Raw genomic sequence first — 21,133 nt, 5'->3', positions numbered from 1 at the left:
GTATTTTAACTTTTGTACTATGTCAAGTACACGGAAAGAAAAGAGAAGAAAACTCTCATATTTGTCTGCACAGGTGAGTCTAGGACCATTTATAAAATTGTAAAAAAATACTCCAAAATATTGAGGTTAATCATCTGTATTTTAATTTAAAAATATTTTTAAAACAATACATAACAAAAATAAAACGAAGGATAAAGAAAAAATATACTTGTTTTTCAGTTACTTACAGGCTTTCTTCTAAAGATACTCTGTGTGATGGACCCCTGAGCTGCTAGGGCAGCTGGAGAGGTGTCTCTATTCTGACAGAATGGAAGTACCCCAGTGTTCATTAAACCTGATTGGGTTTTTATTTTATCAGCCAAGCCCCTTCAGATTTTGCAGCATCAACAACTGTTTGAGTTCCCCCTCCAACACAAGCCTCTCTTTGTCTTAATGTCTTCCTCCTGATGTGATGAATCACTCTGTGAAGCTGCTGGCCTCTCTCCATTGCATATGGGGTGCTCAGGCCTTCTTGGAGGTTGTGAACTGGGAGGGGAGAATTTAGGAGTGCATATGCACATGGTCTTCTGTGCACCGGGAAATGAAAAAAGGGCTGGCAGCAAACCCTGAGCAGCACTGCTGTCACCAGCACCTGGCAGAACCCTTGTTTTCAACTCAGGAGCTCACGTACTGCATGTTCCAAGGTGGCAGGTCCAGGCAGGAGCAGGGAGAGCTCTCATGGCCCCAGTGCACCTAGGGCAGACCAAGCTGTGACTCAGTGAGCAAACACAGATGAGCAGTAAAGCATCAGCTGGCCTTGCTGCTGATCTCTGATGTGTCTGTTTGCTTCCCAAAGGATTGAGCAGTGAGGGAATAACCAGATAAGGCAAAAGAATGGCAGAAAATATTTGCCTCCTTTTGATATAAATGTATTTCCAGAACAACAATTTCCCTCCTTGATGACATTCTTATAAGAAGGAAATAGTAAACAGAAATAATAAACAAATTCATGTAAGTCACTAAATAACAACAGTAATAATATGAGTATTTTCAACTAATACTTCATATTCTTTTGCAAACAAGAGGAGAGTATGCACTAGGGAATGGTGCTGCATCATCTAAGAAATAGGAACTCCTGTGTTTCCCTAATTTTTCTTAAGTTGTGCCAGGGGATGTTCAGATTGGATACTAGGAAAAATTTGTTCTCAGAAAGAGTGGTGATGCATTGGAACAGGCTGCCCAGGAAGGTGGTGGACCCACTGTCTCTGGAGGTATTTAAGAAAAGAGCAGATGTTGCACTGAGTGTCACAGCTTAGTGATACAGTAGGGATGGGATGATTGCCAGACTAGATGATCTTAGTGGTCTTTCCAACCTTGATGATGCTATGATTCTTTCTCTCTGGTGTCCCATCAGTATCTTATTAGGCCAGCACACATGGGAAAGAGGCTCTGAAGAAATCCCACTGATCTCATGGCACAACTTATCATTTTGCAAGTAAATCCAGCCCTTGGGAACTGAGGGGACTTTCTTGAAAAACAGTTTCTTCCTACTTTGTTGTTTGGGACATGCTGTATAAACTCTGGTAGAGGCTGCGTAACATGTTGGTAAAGAAACACAGAACTGACACTGTGCTCCAGCTTACATCAACGTTGCCATGCAGTAGAAAATACTTCCTCACTTCCAAAAAGGTTGTTCGCAGACATTCTGCTGGCCCAAGGAGAACATTTTTGACATCTTTCATCTCTACCAGCAGCAAGGTTGTTGTGAAAATTACCTCAGCTGAAACAGTTTACAAGCAAGAGATTAGCTGGAAATAAGGTCACCTGGGAAGAACACCCCACCTCCAGGTTTTCTATGAGACTTCAAATCTGTGGCTGTAAGGGAAGCCCTAGTGGTGGGTGCAAACAGGAAAAGGTTCAGAAGATAAAGTTCATGTCTCTGTTAGCAAATATTGTACCAAATCATTCCCAAATGGTGTAGACTGCTGAGGATTGCTTTTGTTCAGGCTGAGCTTGCTGTTTCCTTTTTGTGTCCCCAGGATGATGGGCTCATGTTGAAGGTGAGTGAAGGGTGGAATCTGTGGGGCTGTTTTCTCCTCCTTGCTATTCAGTGGGATCTAGTGCTTTGTAGGAGAGGTATTTCTGAAGAGCTGAGAGGAAGGTAAGGGCTACAAGTAATGTTCATATAGGCAAAGCAGTTCCCTTCCCCATCTCACAACGCTCAACGCAAATAGTTGTTGGCAAAATCGGCCTTTTGTGGTGAGAGAGCTAGAGGAAGGCTGGTGAGAATGAAAGTCATGGGGTTGTTGAACTGGAAAGAAGACAAAATCTTTTTTTTAATGCTTGTGTTACTGTTCTACTAATCATAACAAGAGAGAAGGCTAGAGGAAGCCTTATCTTTTGGTCACAAAATAAGTGACCAAAAGAGCCTCAAATAAGCCCAGAGCAAATCTCTTCTAGTAAGAGTTAGCATGGTAGAGAGCAGTGAAAATTAAAGGATTCATAGGGTTTCTCGTTCAGTCAGGAGCTAGTGTTCCCTTAGAGCCCAGAGCCTATCTGAATTAGCCTAACAAAGAATGTGCTGTTGGCATCTATCATCCACCTGTGTATGAGCCCAGCATCTTTTCCAGGAGCTCAGAGCACCAAGCAGGTAACAGAAAACCCTCAATTACAGGTGATCAGGGTTCTGCCCAGAGCTCCTACTAGTGGATGCATGGTCAGTCTTCCTAAAACCAAGATCTATAGTTTTAAAAAAAAAAAAAAAAAAAAAAGCTAGCTGCTTTAGCCCATTAATGATTTCATAAATGCACGTGTCTGAGTAATGATTCCCTGTGTTATGCCTTCCTCCCACTTGTATTAAGCCATCATGCATGGCTAATCAAAACTTTGCATTAAGACCTCCTGGTTTACCCATTCTATGCTGAGAAATTGTGCTGGTGTTCAGCAAATCACTGACCCCTATCAAGTCCTTACAAGTACGAAATCATTCATTTTATTTATATAAGTCATCCCACAGGCTAGATTTATAGGGCAGACAAAGTAAGTGCACCTGTGCTGGTCCAGTGGTAATTTCATCGTGTTATGCCCAGGGGGAGTCTGCTTATGGGCAGCATTGAATGAGGTTTGGCTGGAATGACACAGCTGGCCAGCAAGAAGGGGTGAGCAGGAACAAGGCTCCAAATGAAATTGGCTTTTGTGGCTCTTCTATTTCTAATAACCTATATTAAAGAAAAAATAATAATCCTTTTTGAACAAGAGGGGGAAAAAAGCACTCCTTGGCTGCATGAGGATTAACAAGGCAGTTTACTTTAATGGAAGGGAGGAAGCCTATTTTTGGAAAGCATGGTGGAGGAGATGACTGTTTTTTTTTCTTGCAGTTGTTTGCCTTGCTTCCCTGTTGCTCTTTTCTTCATTTCTCTAAAACAGACTCAGAAAGTGGTACAAATCATGTTATTTGGTAATAGGCCAGCCTGGTGAGGGGAGAGGTTTAGCGGCCTGTGCAGAGAATGAGCACAAATCCTGTGATTTGTTAATTGCTTCTGCGTGCGCAACTTTCAATGGCTGTTTTAAATATTTACCTTCCTTATTCTCCAAGGATTTCTGTTTGTTACTTGTAAATCCTTCCTGAGTCCAAATCTGGGGGGGAGGGGGTTTATAGGAGATAACACTCAGAAGGAATGATTTATAGTCTTCAACTTTCCACTTGGAATCTGGAAAAGCATCTCAAGTTCTCCATCATGGCATAGGAAAGAAATAGTTTTGTTTAAGTAAGAATCTTCACACAGCTTCACGTCTTTGCATTACTTTGAGGACCATTAATTGAGACATTCTGCGTAGGTCTTACACAGCACTGTGTCAGAGATTTTGGGTCCCATTGGACCCCTAGTAGAAATGCCTGGATGGGGTACTGTTCCATGGAGATGTTTCTGTGTGGTGTGAATCATGAGAAAACATCCAAATATCACAATTCTTTGCTTTTCAGTGAAAGTACTTCAGCTTGATTAAATTGGAGTTGTAAATTAGTTACTCTTCTCTTTGTAAACTGCTTTGGTTATTTGTGGTGATATTTGAGTGTCCTTGGTGTGCCACAGTGTTATCTGGGGATAGAAGTTTTCATTTATCATTTGGGAAAGCATCATTTTAAAATGCCTATCATCCAGTCAGGAAGGATAAGCCTTCTGAGTGAAGACACCAATTATAAAATCTGTATACTGAATGCCTAAAGGTTACAACTTGCAAACAGCCAGATGATGAGAAAACATTGTGCAATGCTAGTCACTAATCATATCTGCTTAACAACGACATTTCCAGGAATCAAGATCAATTTGCCAATGATTCATGAACCATAGAAAGCATGAAATTTGTAACATAAGTTATTTGAAGTGAGTGTTTTGATCAGTTCAGTAAGTGTCAAGAGCTGCTTCTCACTAGTTGCAAGGGAGGAAGAAATCCAAGCCAGCTATGTTTTTCACATAACTCTTTTTTCCCAGTTAAATACTGACATCAAAAGTTTGTCAGACTAAGATGGAATCTTTCTTCTTCAAAACTAAAACAAGTCAGTCTGTATCATCTCTATCCATAAAACAAAATTCTGGCCCTACTGAAACCAGTGACAAAATTCCAATTCATTTAGTGTCATGTCAAAGGATGGATTTTTAATGACACTCTTTGGAGCAGTTATTTACCCGTTGTCCTGAGAGAGCATTTCAAAAGGATCTATTTAAGGTGCTCTTCTGTAAGAATTACCTTGAGGCGTGTGATACCTTACATAGTCCACTGTGTTTAAATACTTTCTTCAATAGCTCATGTTTTTATTCAAGAGAGGAGATGGATAGGTCTCTTCTGCTGGCAATTCTTTCAGAGTGTGTCAGGGCAAAGGGAACCTAATTAGAGAGAAGAAAGAAAAATGTGGAAGTGACTGTTTGCAGAGAGCACTGTGGAGAGGAAGCTTCGTCGTGCGTCGTGCCTCTCTCCCATTACACATGCTGAGGCTGTATTCCTCTGACCATAAGATTAATGATGCCAAGCCAGACATTATACTCATGCCTCAAGGGTCACAAGCAAACTTCTTCTTTTATCATCTGTTTCTCATTTTACTGGCCACTAAGGTATTTACTTAGGAATTAATATATATCCAGGTTAAAGTAGATTAAACTGAAAACATGACACTGTTTACTGGATACATCTGCTCTCATTAGTGTAACTTGTTGCTGTTGGCATGAAATAGTTTAATTAAAACAGCACCATAGGAATCAGAGCCTGGTCCCAGTGAGACTCCTCAGGCGGATATAAAGAACTGGTACACATCATGCAGGCTGTAGAGAGAAGCCAGGGCTCTCCTTCCCTGTCACCCCTTCAGATGGTCCCTCTTGGGAAGGAGAAAGAAGTGAAAGTGCTGAATTCCATAAGACCTCCCTTTTCTATTTCCCCCCAGTTATACCCTATGTAGTTTGGTCCAGCTTGTATCATTAACACCTGTGAATGCTATGTATTTATTGGTGACTTAGTTGTGGGGTGCATTGGTTTGAGAGTTAGCTAAAGAAGGTAGAAGCCCTGGAACAATGATGCAGCAACCAGCTCCATAAGCACTGATGTAGCACGTGTTTAATTCTGAAGTGTGGAGGCACCATCTTCCCTGTTGCCCTGGTGATTGTCTCAAAGAAGTTTCCCAGTACTGGTGGTGCCTCAGAACTGAAATGGGTTCCAGAAAATCCAGTGATTCCCTTGGAAGTAATGAAAAAAGGGAACCAGCAGTTTCATTTGCTGCCTTTTCCCTGAGTTTTGAGGTGATACCTGGCAACTGCATTTAGAGATTGGTTTTTTTTTTTTTTTTCAATTACGTAGGTTCGAAATTGGGCGCAGTTGGGAAATGGTGCTGACTTGTGAAAGACACAGAAATCTCCAAAGTAAGTTATTAGTGCCTATTCTTACTTAAATGTTAAAATCTGGTAGCCAGGGAACTTCTTCAGGATTTTGAGCAGAGAGTCAGATTTCAGACATGCCTATCTTAAGCAGCTTCTCTGTCTTTGGAAACAGTTTTCCTATTTTCCAGAGATAATTCACCCCAATACCTAAACATAAGCACCTGAATGCTTCTATTAGGCACAGAGGCTCAGAGCACTATGAGACAGTGGAGGAGGGAAAGGCTTAATCAGAGAGTGGCTGAAATAGAATCATAGCATCGTTAAGGTTGGAAACGACCAATAACATCATCTAGTCCAAACACTCAACACCACCTTACCCACTAAAGCACATCCCTCAGAGATGGCCTTGGCAATCACCCCTACAACATATTTTCTTGTTACAGTAATACTAAGCAATACTGATGTTCCACCTTAAAGCAAAGGTGACTCAGTTTTCTGGTGGTGTGGGAGGCAGTAGGCGATCTGAGTCCTGCCACATCTGACCGACAGTGCAGTTTCTGTACCGTTCTCAGTTCTGTCTTGGTCTGGTCACTAGGTGAAATGGCCATGTTTTTGAGGAAAAGATGCCATCGCTTCTGCTTTGGGAGAAAATCAGCCACCTACTCCTCACATAGCAAGCAGAGTAGTGTGGTGAAGGCATTTGATAACAGAAGGCTTGTGCAATCTGAGACCCCTGCTGTCCATTCTTTCTGCAGCAGTGAGTGCAGTGAGTGCTTTTGAAGCACTTACAGAAAAATGCCCATCCTGCCAGGACTCGCCCGTCCCTGGTGTGTGAGGACTGAGATCTGTATGCACAGACTTTTTTCCCCATGGTACTGCACATCTGAGATGGAGAAACTTTCGCATTTGTGGTGGCCAGGCAGCTTTGGAAGGACTTTTGGCTAGCTGGGCATGACAGTGCCTTAGGTGTTGACCTTGACAGAGCAGAAATATATCTCAATGGTGGTGGGCTATATGAAGAAGTGGGTTGCCGGTGCCTTCTTCCCATTTAAACAGGCAAAAGCCAGAAAAAAAGAGAGGATGGTAGACAAATGGACCTCAGAATGGAGTCTCAGGGTAAACCACTAGACATCTAGAGGAAAAATAAACAGCTCCTAATGGTCTCACAGTTTTGGAGGTCATAGGACTTGACTTTGCCTGTTTGAACCAAAGCTTTGTTTTACTACTCTTTTTTTTTTTTTCCTAAGAGTCTTACTATTTTCCCCTTGTCTAGCTGCAAGGATAAGCTGCAGGTGGAGCCAGGAGCAGAACCTGGAATGAGGATGCACTTGTTTAGATGAACACAGTTTCCATGTATAAATGCAATAAAGGGAAAGCACTACATAAATTCACTTGCTGACTGTTTTGTTCCCGTGTCATGGCCCAAGAACAATCACCCAAACTCATCCATGGGTGAAAATTGTAATATTGGAAAAGGCCTCTATGTTTGCTCTCCGTGGTATTTCTTTACAATGACATTCCTCTGTAAGTGGATACAGAAATAACTTCAGATTACAAATCAGAGCAGGCAGTTGTATTTGTTTAGTGGTGTAGCTGCATTGATTGGCATTCTCCCATTCAGGAGGGATGTTTTTAGCCAGCCAGAGAAACAAATACCACTGCAAAAACTACATGGGTTACACCGAGAGCATTCAAATATAAAAGCATCTAGGTGTTTCAGGAGCCAAAATAGGACTATTTTTAGATGGCAGTGGTTAAGAATAGTTATTTATTGTTTGAACATAGCAGCACCTACTGGTTCCAGCCAGAAATCAAGACTTCATTATAATAGGTGTAAAATGTAGGAAAAAGAGGTTTCTTCACCCCTTGGTGGTTTTACTTTGAGTAGGAGGCAGCAGGTAAAGTGTTTGGACAACTCCAAGAAAAGGAAGGAACAGGAGGGAATGGTAAGACTAGTCTAGCCATGATATGCTAGCTGTTTTGTGTTGGGCGGGCTGAGGAGCCAGGAAGGTGGTGCTATCCCTAGGTAGCTTTCTGTAAAACAAAAGCTAAGCTATTTGGCTTGGCAGGTACCAGGCTGATATGGCTGTGCTCATTGTACATCCTACCTGAAGGAAGTGGGATACCTTGGAAGTGTCCTTTTCCACCCAGCCCTACCAATCTGCAGAAGCTACGCAGAGAACTTATGAATTAGTGTTCCTCCTCTCCGTTCCCTAGCCTTGGTCCCCAAAATCCAGGCCTCTACTTCTGTGTCCATGCTACCAACTTTTGAGCAGATATCTGGACTGAAAGGCAAACAGAAAACATCTATGTTTTCTCCTGAATCTGTTTGCAAATCCTTCCTTTTTTTTTTTTTTTTTTTTTTTTTTTTTTTTTTTTTTGAAACTGGTGACCAGTCATCTTCCCTCCTCCTAGAGAATAACATAAATTTCAGAGTAGTTTAATGTATTTTCTCATGGTAGAGAACTGAATTATCTACAAATCCTATGCTTTTTGCACAAATTTTAATTTTTTTCCATTATTCTCATGGAAAACTTTCTTGTCTTAGTGCTAAAAGCAAAGTCAAGAAAACATTTGTTTTTCTTTTTTTCCACCAATAGTTTAAATAGATAAGATCAAGAAGAGTTTTGCCTAGGCCAGGAATCATAGAAAACAAAGAATAGTTAAAATCTGAATTCAATTCCATTTTAAGATCTCTCTTTTAGAAGTATCTCTGCATAATGTCTCAGAAATGTCCAGGGAAGTTCTGTCATTTCTGTTTTCCATCTCAGAATGAAATGAAAAAAAGCAAAAAGCCTTACAAGAAAACTTGTTCTTAGACAAGATTTCCAGTTTCCTATGTTTTCATCCTCATGAGGCTTACATACAGCATCCAGACTTTTTCTTTTTTAAACTGAAGCCAGAGTCAAAACCTGCTGAGGTTTCCCCATCATTAATTAGAGCGTGCATGTGAAATTATTTGCTGTGAAGGTGAAGTGTAGTGTTAAATTAAAATCAAATGCACCAAGAACAGCTCTCTCATGCTTTGGCAAGTGATGGAGTTGGTCCTTTGATGGGTAGTTCTCATTTTGTCACACTGCTTTCCTAAATGATTCCTAAAAGGATGCAAGTGAACTCTTGTTGTTTTGTTATTTTTTTTTCTTTTTTTCTTTCTTTCTTTTTTTTGAAATAATGTTAATCCCAGTTTGGGGGAAAAAAAGTGCTAATTTTCTGTTTCTGCAGAGAATTCTGTTCACCCTACACGTACAGGAAAAGCCATGCAGCTTTTCTATTCTCCTGCAGAGAGGTGCCAGGTGAGAGCTGCTTTTATTTTCTCATGTTGCTGGCAGGATGCAGTGTGGCATGGGGCATGACTGTTGGCCAGGCAGTAGTTTGTGTGTGCATGCTGGGCTCACACCCTAACACCATGGCCAGTCTTCTGTAGGCAGCAATAAGCATTTCCTGGCTGAAATGAGAGCCCCAGTGCTTTGTTCAGTTGAAATTTGCCATTCTTGCTTTAACCAAATGTATTTTGCTTGCAGCAAATGCAAGCAGAGATTTGTATTGGAGAGAGAAGATGCTCCAGAGATTAAACACCATGATTGTCTCTTGCTAGCCACCCCTATTTTGTTAATAAACTTAAGGTTTATTAACATACAACAGAATATCTTCAAAGTTATGGATGACAATTTGCTGTCTTGATGATTGTTTTAATGCAACTTTGCAGCAAGTGTTTTTTCGTTGTTTGCTTCTGAAAGCCAGGAAATCTTCTGAAGTAACAAGATCCATTTGCTGTGAGTTGATGCTAAGATACTTCAAATTAAAAATAAGTAAGAATTTTAAGCATAGGAAAATCTTACAACTGTAACAACTTTCCATCCCTCAACTTTTTAAAATTGCTATTGAATAGGATCAGATAAGGTTCCCTAAGTGTTAAGTCTGGAATAAGCAAAAACAAAATTTTGGAAGGCTGAAAGATTTGTACATTTAAAACCTGTGAATGTTATATAGGAAAAGCTTCCTGGCTTTCCTGTGTACTACTAACACCACCAGCCTCTGAAAATGGCAAAATAAATCCAATTCCTTATGCTCAGTCTAAAAATGTCAAAGACTCATAGACTGAAATCACTTAGTGATTATTATTTTCTCTCTAGTAATTAAAAAAAAAAAAAATCAACAATAAATTAAAAATACTCCCAAAACAACAAACCCCAAACCACCAAGCTGTAAGCTAAATTCCCCTGAAACTGGCAGATGTTTGATCCCAGTGACACAAGTAAGCTTGGAATTATATCAATTACTCTCCATTAATACCTGAGGGCTTGCTGCTATGATGGTTAATAAGCCAAATCCTATGGTACCCTTTCCATTTGTGGGGAAGGTCAAGTGCAATTAAGGAGTGGAAGATCTGTGGTGGAAGCAGCTCAAATGCAATACAGAATGTCTGTAAAACAGGGTCAGGTAGTTCAAACACTGCTGGATTTGATCAGAAGGTGGGCTCTGCTCCATGCCATTCAGGCTGAGAGGTCTATGATAGCTTGCTCCACTTTGATCCCCTCTATACTCTGCACCTATAACTTATGGCTGCAGCTCAGCAAGGTGCACAGGGTGGTAAGCACATCTGGGGTCAAGCTAAAGCAAGTAAATGCAGAGGGAAGCCAAATGACCTCATAACTTTTTAAAATTTTGAAACAATCTTCTATAAGAGAAATTAGCAGGTATCTGGACAAACTGTTCTGATGCTCGATTACCCAGCCCTACTGCTGACATTATCTTTAATTTCAGCGTAGATTCCATCAGCCAGGGTGCACTTTGCACATCTGATTGAAGACATCTACTCCTCAACAGGATGAGGTCAAGTCATCTCTTACTGCGACCCAGTCTTCTTGGGTCTCTTGGTTGACTTGGTTTCTTGCAAATGTTGTCATTTCTTCCTAAACTTCTGTTAATAGAATCTCCCAGGCTTTATGACTCCTAACTTTCCAAGAGCTGTTACAAATTCAGATCAGTGACTCAGAAAGCTGGTCCACATGTTTTTTTTTAAGACAGCTGTGATCTGCATGGTCCTGGCCTTCAAACATGCTTGGAGAGAAAATAACTATATTATCTCCTTTTCCTGGGACTCTCAGCAACCAGCTTTGGTTGTCTACAAGCCAACATCCAGCCTAAGCTTGTCTGACTTGCTCGCTCCTAACTCAGTAGTGGAGAGCAGAAAACACTAACAGAGGAGATTCCTAACATCCAAGGGTAGCACAGCCCTCTGCGGATGCCTGTCTGTCTCTGATGATGAAAGAAAAAGTCCAATAGACTAAATATGTGGCTGACTGTTGAGTTTTCTTGTGGGCTGGAGAAAACTCCTGCCTTGACCTAGTGTTCCACATCCTGTAAGTTGCACCCAGAGGAGCTCTCTGGATTTGTTTCCCACTCAAGTGAAAGAGACAGTCACCAGGTCATGACCCTTTCTTAGAGATTTCTTTCTCAGATATATTCTTACGTGAGTCACTGTGTCTTGAAAGCTATCTCAAGCAATAGTCACTTATATCTTAATGCCTTCCAGACTCATTTCATTTCTTCCCAAGCCATCCCTTGCTTCACCGCTATTTTTCTTCATTTCTTCTACAAACCCAGTTTGCTTTAGACCAGGCCTTCCCAGCCTGCTGAGACTTCCGTACTTTCTTTTATCTTTTAATGCACACAGAGGCACATAGGTAAGTGTGAGTCTGAGAAGTTCATTTTAAGAGATAGCAGAAACCAGTGATTCCTGAAATGTTTAATATGAGCGGGGTATGGTTGCCCCGTAAATAAACACATTAAGCAGGCTGCGTTGTGTTGACAGAGGTTTCCCTCACCCATCCCAGCCTGTCATTGCAGGTTCTGAAGGAAGTTCTCCAGAGAAAGAGCTCTTTTGTTTCCTCTGGACTGTGTAGTTTGCATAATCTGGTTAAATACAACGAATACACACATGCACAGAGGATTGTGGGGGAAAATGGCTGTGTGAGTAAAGGCTGAGCGTTGTGCCTAATCTGACAACAATATAATCAATCGCTTATTTGTGTACACTGGAACAACTTCTTGGGACTGCAGCCTATTCCTGTTTCCCAACAACGCTGTCATTAAAACAATGGGGGCTGTAATTAGTGTGATAAAAAAGGCATTATTTCTCCGGTTCTTCATCTGGCCCATGTGCAGAAGGAAGAGGTTTTCTTTATAATCTCTGGGACCAGAAGGCTCCTTCTCCCGCCGGCTCCACGGACACAAAAGATTTCTCCGCACCGGAGGCCACAGTGTGAGAGCCTTTGTCTGAACTGAAAGGGCGCAGCCCAGGCCTTCTGCCAGCACCGGCCGTGCATGAAAGCAGAGCCTTTATGTCCCCACGAGCTGCTGAACGGCACACAGGGCTGTAAAATCTGTCCTCTCCTATCACCTCAGCTGCCACCGTGCTGCTGCAGTGCCACCGGGCCCTTGAAAAAGGCAGAGTCTGTGCCTCGCACCCTTGCCAAGCTGGGGATGGAGAGCAGGCAATCTTGCTAGGCTCAGTAAGGAGGGTGGCTTAGGGATGACCTCTCAAACAGTCGATCCAACTATTTCTGCAGCTGGGCAGTTCTGTCCCAGCAAATTTTAGCTTTGATTCAGTTTAGTTTCTTGTATAACCTGCTAGTAGGGCAGATCACTTGTTTGCCATGAGCTTGCTGTCCAAGTGTGTTTTTCTTCTGGTCTTTGTGGAGAAATGCTTTAAATGAGGCACATAGCTCATAGAAAATCTGAGGACACAGCCTACAGAGCCAAACTGCCAGCTAGGTGCAGTCAGCATCTCTCCGCTGCCTTCAGCAGAGCTGCATTGACTGGCACCCCTGAAAATTTGGGCTGACTCCAGCAGGGGCAAATGGAACTGCAGTGGCCAGAGAGAAGAAGGCACGCCGGCAGCAAATATTTCCCTGCGATCTGATGTGAGTGGCTGCTGGGGGAACATTCACCTCCCCACTGATGAGAATGGCTAAAGCATATCAATAAGTGCTGACATAACCAGTGCTGTTGTTAACACCCTCTTTTAGAACAATGTTTACCCCATTGCAAGCATAATTGATGTAAATTGAATGTGTCAGGCTGAGCAGAAGCCTACCCCCTCCCTGGAGCTGCTTGTCCCTCTTTTGACAATGTTCAAACAGCAAGCCTGCTCACATGTGAGTGGAGGCTACCAAAAACATTGCATCAAAAAGCAGAAGCCATCCTATTACAATCTGCAGCTTGTCAGGATTTGACAGTGTTGTGAAATATAAATGATCTCTGAGATAGCAACGCCTGCCTAAGTCACCGGTAAACAGCTCCCTCATTAAAGAGATGCTTTAGGAATGACAGCACCAAATTACACTAATATTTTGAAGAAGTGCTCTCCAGGCAGAGATCCTAAAGCAAGATTTGCCATTCATTTGCCAAAAAGACGATTCTTTGCTAGCAGAGGCAATGTAGCCTTGCCTTTGAAAAAGAGACACCATTAAGCAGGATTTAATTGAGACAAAAATGGACCTCTTTGGGTGTAAGAAAAAGGATGATGAAAGGGGAGATAGATTTTTTTTTTTTCTAATGCTCCTTTTTTTTTTTTCCTTCATAAAATCATCTGTAACCTTCTGTGACCCATAGATTGTCTTTGGTTCTAAGTTTGTTCAATGCCTAATTCAATATCCTTAGATATCCTTAGCCATGACAGTAACTCATAGGTTCTAACCCACAATACAATCTTGCTAATGGTTATAAATGCCTAGATCTGAAACTTGCTTGATCTGAAAGTATATTCTACTGTTCAGTGCCCTCTGTAACCTCTTTGGAGAACAAATTCAGAAACAACTCTTGGGAAAGAACCCTGAGTCATCCTGCCTCTCTTTTTAGCATTTGGATTTTCCTTGGAGATTTTTTTTGGTTGGATTGTACCTTGCTTTTGCTTATCTTTGAGATCTGTTGAGATTAGAGACCAAGATAGACTGCCTACAAATGAAATCATTAGAAATTTCACCTGCATTGAGTCAGATAGCAGGATAATACAGGCTGCTTGTATTTCTCAAGTGAGGAATCACTGAGATCAGCCTGTGTCAGAAAAACCACTCGTAAGGACAGGCTATAGGCAGGGATAGAAAGCATTTCTAAAGATTTCCAAACTTCTCTGGGGGATGAAAATATTTGATGCTTGTCAGCAGGCTCTGTCTGAGCTTCTTTTATAGTAACATTAACCACTAGAGGATCAGTTTGCAGCAGGCTGTCTGCTCCTTCCCTTCAGCAAAGATCTGGGCTCTTCTTTAGCACAGCTCTCTTGTACCTGCCATTGTGCAGCAGAGAGACCCTCCACCCATCACCATCCATAACAGGAACTCAGCACAGGAAATTCTTCTGTGTGCTTAATGTGTCAGTGAAAGTTATTTCTACTACAGACAGGTCCCATCAGTCCTGGATGTCATGTTTTCATTACTTTTTTCAGTTGCTCCTTTAGGAGACTTTTTTCATTTTCTGAAGATTTTTAGCACATCCATCCAGCAGCTGGTGTTAAGGCGATAATCTCTTCCTTTCCTCTTCTTTATTTTTTCCACTCAGAATCTCATATAGAGGCCCATATAGCTGGCTGCAGCCATGTTAATATGCACAAAAAATGGCTATAACATCTACTGATGCATCTGAAGACAAATGTAGGCATTTGAAAACTTATGTGGTCACTCCTCCTTTTTTTTGCACTTTTAAGTTAGACTAGTTAAGTTAGAAGCAAAAACTTCGGATTAACTCTATCACCTAGATTTTACCTTTAATATCCTTACAATACAAATATCCTAAGTACCCCTGCTTTTGTCTTACAAGCATAGCATATATATGCTGAGAATAAGAGAAACACAGTACTATAGAGTAAAGGAAAATATTGTTTTGATACTAAGTCCACCAGATTCTAATATATAACAGTTTTATCCACTCTAACACAACATTTGGAAATATTTGGTTAATATAATGCCTGAGATTTTTGAAGAACTAATAATAGATTGCACTGACTGTATAAAGAGTAGGCATTGTGTTAAATAGATCTCTATGAAGAGTTTGGTCTCTGCCAAGCAGATGGTGAGATGGGAGCGTCTCCTTCGCAACAGTGGAGACTTGAGCAAATTTTTGATAGCTCATTTGGTTTGTTCCAAGATTTTTGTTGCTTTTGTCAGGTGGAAACAACACTTAATCCTTGCTGTGTTACAGAGTACTGAGCAGTAAGAGTGCTCAGCTCCATAAGTCAGCTTCAAAGCCAGACATGCAAGGCTGCGAGAGGTGTCATCACCTACCGGTGCCAGCTGGGATATCCTTACTTTGTCACAGGCTGAGAAGAAGGGCCCCACATCTTCTGCATTTTCCCATAGGTTTCAGGTTTGAATTTCTTGCAGAGTGAACAGTCTCTGAGTGTTTAGAAAATACTGAGATTGTATTAGACGCAGCCACAGAAAAGTACCATAAAAACTATTAGCTACATATGACATAAGAACTTACTGCATTCCCGGAGCACATGGCTACTTGTATTGGTCTGTGTTCATCATTCCCCACACTCCTACCTTTGCGTGTTTTTAATAAGATTTTCTTTCTTACTTGGTTTGAAATTAGATGCAGAGGCCTGATACATTTAATCTGACAAGGAAGCCACAGCTGTCAAGAGCTGTAGTAAGGTGTGAATGAAAAGCTTATGCTGACAGAGGAATCCATACTCATAGCTCTGATTTACTTGGGCAGGTTCAACTGTAGTCTGCTGAAAACACTTAGACGTTACACAAGAGCACAAGATACCATGATTCCTTGCCAGGTTGCTTTTCTTAACACTGTGTGATTGTTCTTTTCTTTCCTCTACATCTAAAGCAAGGGAAAGAACCTGACGTTCATTGTGATGCCCATTGAAAGGTTTGTTCAGCCAATGTAAAAGGTATAATTTGTAATGTCTTCCTCGCAATAGCTTCCTTAAATTACTTCACATTGATCAGTTCATGCTTTTAATGGGGATTTGGCTTGTTATAAAGTGGAAGTTACTTATTCTGGTAAGAAAAAGACAATAGCAGAGCAGCTGGCAAGAAAGGGGTGGAAAGTTATATAGTTTCAACAGTGGTATAGATCCCTCTTGAAACCACAAGGTCAAGAAGATGGAAAATGCAGTGCTGCTTTGTCTGATGAAATTACAAATTCATGGAATCATAGAATAACCCAAGTTGCAAGGGACCACAAGGATCATTTGAGTCCAGCTCCAGGTTTGCCTTTCGATTCTGCATCACTGATCTTCTCATGGAGACTACACTTACAGGTGGCTGTCAGAGGGTTGCTAATGCTTCATGCAGCCTGAACCCAGGAAGATCTCTGAAAATGGGAATGTGGGACATTCAGTAAGCACTTCTTTGAAGCCTGGCTTGTTGGGAAATGGTTAAAAACTTCCCTGCAACTGCCCAGACTATAATATTCAGCAACAGCACAAACGCTGGTATTCTGGTTGGCTTGTTACATCTGTGTAAAAGTAATATTGTGCATATTTTTTAAATATACAAATGCTGTTTATACACATAACAGAAAATAATAAATACATGTAAGGTTAATTCTACAGCAGACTTTTAGTACACCAGCAATTGGGTGCATAAAAATCTCACACTCATACTCTATAGTTGTTCCTCTAAAATAACATTATTTTTTCTACAAAGCCCAATTAAACCAACAAGAATTCCACCAAGAATAGAAAGTTCTCTGTCCTCAGACAGCTAATATATCTCACTTAGGCTTTTGAGAGCCCTAAAAGCAAAATTTAGTAGCTTGTTTTCAGCAACGCTCTTCTACAAGGAAGAAAAAGGAATAATTTATTTTTGATTCATAGGAAAAGTTACTATGCAGGGGATTGTGAGCTGCTATTTTGATGACTGTCTTTGTGGGATATATTATAGGCTCTAATTAAGTAAACCCTCTCACACGTCTATAAAGTGCACTGTTTGGCAGTGGAACAAGCACTTGCCTATGAGTGGACTTAGATCAAGCCTGTAGCAAAGACAACTATCCAGAGTTCTAACAGTACATGTCAGATAAGGCTTCAAAGCATGTAACGTGTTAAAGGGAGGAATTTCAGAGGAATCCATACTTTTCTGTTTTGTTTAGTATGGTTTAATTCCCCTGCAGTAACTTAGTATGGAGCCAACGAGCACAGAAGAGATGAGGAGTCCTGCTTGATGTGAATGTGATGGAGAGTGAGGGCAGGGCCCAGAGAAATGTCTCAGGGAAGCTACCCATAGTGAGACACTATTGGCGCAGTGATGGTCTAGTGGTGCAGCCCTCAGCTACTTCCTTCATTTGTTCTTTCCTTCCTTCCTACTTTCCTGCATTCCTAACCTCCTGCTCTCTCCCTTCCTTCCCTTTCTCTCTCCCCTTTTCCCTTCTTCCCTCCCTTCCTCACTCTTTCCGTTCCTTCCCTTCCCCAGTAAATATTCATACCTTCCATGTAAATATTCAGAAAACAGAAAAACAAAACAAAGAAATATCATGGTGCGTCACAGACCACTTGTCCAAAGTGCCACAGCTGTCTGGGATTTTGATGCATAATGAAACAAAAGTCCTGTAACCTTCCTTTAGCTTTTAGGTTTTGGTCAGGGCAACCTTGAAATAATGTTTAGCTGCATTGAAATAGTACATTTGGACTATCAGCATAAAGAAGATGCACTATACATGTCAAAACAAGTTCTTATGTAATACAGACCTCTGTGGTTTCACTTACTAGTAACACCCTTCATAAGTCATAACAAGGAATGAAGCAATCTCTGTGATATGGAAATTTCTTCTCAAGTGCATAAATTATGTCTTAATGCTTCAATTGCTTGAAAAGTGGGACAGTCCCACAGGTCACCATTTCTATTCCAGTGATAAGATTTGCAAATATTAACAATGATTTCTGTTTTATGGGGAGAATTACCTTTACAGGCATGAGGGGTTCAGTTTAGATGAACGGGGTGAGGGGAGTGGAGGAACCTTAATTGCATTAAATTAGCAAAATCAAGTAATGTTGAATGCTTTAGTTAAGGTATGTCAGCATCTCTTGCTGTTTAAAAGTGTGCAGTTCCTCATGAAGAAGTACATGTGGCTTTGCTTTACCGTACTGAATTCTCCTTGTTTGAGCACTAAAAATGCATTCAGGCAGCCTCTTCAACTCGTACAAATAACATACATTGAAATGGAAAGCAGCAAAATGATGAATATTGTGTAATTCTATGTTAAATTACAAATAAATAAAACATCTGGGACCAGATGTTGCCGTTGGATTCCTGTATGGAAACGCCATTCCTTTCTGCAGTTTTGTGTGCAGACTTCTGAAAGCAGAGTTCAGCCCTTGATGTAATGAAACAGTGTTTTTAATGTAATATTAATGGAAGATGATTTCTCTATTAAAAACAAGGCAAGGTGGTAGATGGAGAGATTAGCATATTTTATAAAAACAGCTGAGGGTGTCTACAACAATCTTTCATAACAGTGATTTTTTAAAAAGGTTAAAAGGATGTAAAAACAACAGTGAAAGCAACTGGAAGAAACTTCTACAAAGTACCTGCAGTGAGAAAGGGAGCAGGCCTTGTAAGAAACAGCTCAAACGTCGCTCGGGAGCTTCAAAAGATAAAAGACCAGTGATAATAAGTATATGAGGATAAAGTCATCTCAAATCGTCCAACTTTGGGTGGATTTGCCAAGCACGCAGCTCTCATTTTTTTCCTAGTTGTCAGCCTGCTGAAATCTTTTCATCAGTGCAGAATTTAGCAATACCCTGGGGTAGTAACAGCAGCCTCCAGCCATTTATTCAGAGAAGAAATTCCCCTTCACAGAGGTATGCAATGCTTGTCTGCAGACAGCCTTGCAGGATTTGATCTTCAGCAGGATCTAGAAGATCCTTTCTCACCACGGCTGATTTCTCAGTGGAGTCAAGGACAGTGCACAGTAATGCTTGTGGCAGCAGGCACTGCTTTGCGACCGCTTTGTCACCCAGCTGCCACCTCCTGCTCCCCTCTGCTTCACCTACAGGGGCTTGTCTGCTGTGTGCTCTTTCAGGATGGGCAGAAAGCCTTTGAGAATGGGGTGGATAAATCTGGAAGCCTTTTGATGCCAGTGTTTGTTTTGAAATGTCTTTTAGGCGTTAAGCTTTTGAGATACACATCTCCTTTTCCCAGAAGTGCCCTGGGGGTCACCACTGCAGCCTTGCTCCAGTGGAGTGCAGCACATCCAGGCTCAGCATGGGTGGTGGACTTCATGGATGACCTTTTCTACAAAAACTTTTAGCCAGAGCAGGCAACCCTGTGAAAGGAATTAAAGAGCCAGGCAGTAATTCACTGCTTTCTGCATATTTTTTTTTGAGCTAAGGAATCCTTCTTGCTTTTGCTGATTTCTTTCCCCACAAGCCAGGATGGTGCCATGTTGAGGAGTAGCTCTGACCCATGTCAGAGCTTCAGCCTTCACCCCTCTCCCCCCATGTTGAGTTTAGGGCAACCATTATATGGCATCTGTAAGCCAAAGGGCTTCTGTAGAACTACATTGGTGCAAAGGTCAATGCTGTCAGGTGTTGCACCATCCAGCCCCTGGGCTGTGCCAGCAGCCCGGTACCCAGGGCTCCAGACCATCTGTGGCAATGGCAGCTCCAGGTATCTTGGGAACTCCCAAAATTCAAAATACAGGCTCAAGTGTACTAAACAGCATTGTGGAAGCAATAGTAGGTGTCTGGTCCCAGGCAGCTGTCAGCAGTCTGTGCCTTCAAAAAGGTGGTGAAGGAAAGATGCATAAATAGCATCTACCTTTGCTACAGGTTATTTATTGAACCAGAATACAAGCAACCCGTGAGGGAGACTAGAAAGTATTTTATTTTGGTGACAGAAGGACTAACTTTTTGTCAGTGTCCTTAAAGTTTTACAGCACTATCCTCCTCCTACTTCTTATTCTTCTCTCTTCCTTGACCCCTACCAGCTTGTGCAAACTCAGTCTTATGCACAAAGCATCTGTCTGCAAAGTGCTTAAAGCTGAATGTCCTTGGCTTGTGGTTCTTAACTTTTCTCTGACCCTGCCTATGGATGGCAGTTTCCCCTGATCAGGGTAATAAGCTTTCCCTTCCAAATGGGGTGGATAAATCTGGAAAACTGCTCTGTAGCAAAGCATAGGGCAGGCATTTGCTATTTGCTGACCCGTGTTTCCTTGAAATGGAGGAAGAGCTACTAGAGAAAAAACAACTGTTAACAGTGATTTGGTCAGCACTGTGTGGAATGACATCAGCAACAACCCAGCCAGATGGGACTGAGCACAGTGTCTGTGAAACTGTTCATAGCAGTAGTGAGCACCTTCAGACAGACGCTTTCCATTAGACTAAACACAGATATTCCTTTAAATGTGTGCAAGGAAATGGAGCTGGAGACTGAAGCCAACAGTTAAACACAGCTGTTCCTTTGCCTTGCTTTGGAAATTTCCTTCCTCCCTACCTCTCTCCCCCCAATTATTTTTCTTTTCCTGGCATGAGCTCAAACTGATGGAAGGAAAAATGCCTGAGAAATCCTATGTACGTCTTCTTCTGCATCTTGGGCTTTTCAGAGCAAGCCTGCAGTTTCCCTTCCAGTTTCACTCGTCCAAATGTTACCTAAGCTAAGTCCAAGTGTTAAAACTGGAAGGGAAAAATGGAGTATGCCACTCTTCAGGTGTAAAAAAATATTGTGCCTGAGCTTTTACAGGGCCTTTTTAAGTGGTGTCTCTGAATAACACCTGCACTATACATTTTATATGTCAGTGTTCCAATTTATGATGTTTCCTTTGGCTATTGCTTTGTGCTATCCTGTTTTTCATATTTGACAGGAGCCCCTCCACCACATCTCTTGAGTTTTTGTACTTTGGGGTGTTAATAATGAACATCTTATGCTTGTTGCAGTGCCCATGTCTGACAAGGATGAAGCTGGCTTTTAAAAAATCCTCATCTGAGCTGAGTGGAAAATGATGTTCTCACACCATGGGACCTTTTTTGGGGCTTCAGTATTTTCTCCTCCTATGCAGAAATAAAATTCATGATAGGTTTGTGATGGATCTCAGTGCAGCAGCATAATTTTGGTCTTTATCAGTTAGGTTGGGCTGTGTGCTCCATCAGTCTTTATGACTAGCAGTGATGTCTGCTCCTTCAGAAAGAATTAGCCGGTCAAAATGGAGTGAAAAATACCTTCTTAAATGGGTGGTGTGATGGCTGAGAACTATGGCCACACAGATGTGAGAACAGCAAGTGCCTGTCCTTGTGCTCATTTCTCTTTGGGTCTCTGTGCAGGGCTCTCCTGCAG

General features: G+C 41.5%; 1 long non-coding RNA gene across 3 annotated transcripts in view; it reads left to right on the top strand.

The window, feature by feature from the left end:
- Positions 1 to 21,133, top strand: part of LOC122158300 — a 57,461-nt gene that overhangs the window by 27,921 nt on the left and 8,407 nt on the right. The window contains exon 7 of one of the 3 annotated variants that reach the window (XR_006168200.1): positions 5,824 to 5,872. The exons of the other annotated variants lie outside the window; for them this stretch is intronic. This is a non-coding gene — a long non-coding RNA (uncharacterized LOC122158300). Of the gene's footprint in view, positions 1 to 5,823; positions 5,873 to 21,133 lie in introns of those variants that run through there. 3 annotated transcript variants of the gene reach the window in all.

Source organism: Centrocercus urophasianus, unplaced genomic scaffold (assembly GCF_019232065.1).
Source record: "Centrocercus urophasianus isolate 14NV4802_14NV808 unplaced genomic scaffold, USGS_Curo_1.0 seq_14, whole genome shotgun sequence".
NCBI classification, from domain to species: domain Eukaryota; kingdom Metazoa; phylum Chordata; class Aves; order Galliformes; family Phasianidae; genus Centrocercus; species Centrocercus urophasianus.
The sequence above is the reverse complement of the archived record's forward strand: the minus strand, read 5'-3'. Positions and strand labels throughout refer to the sequence as shown.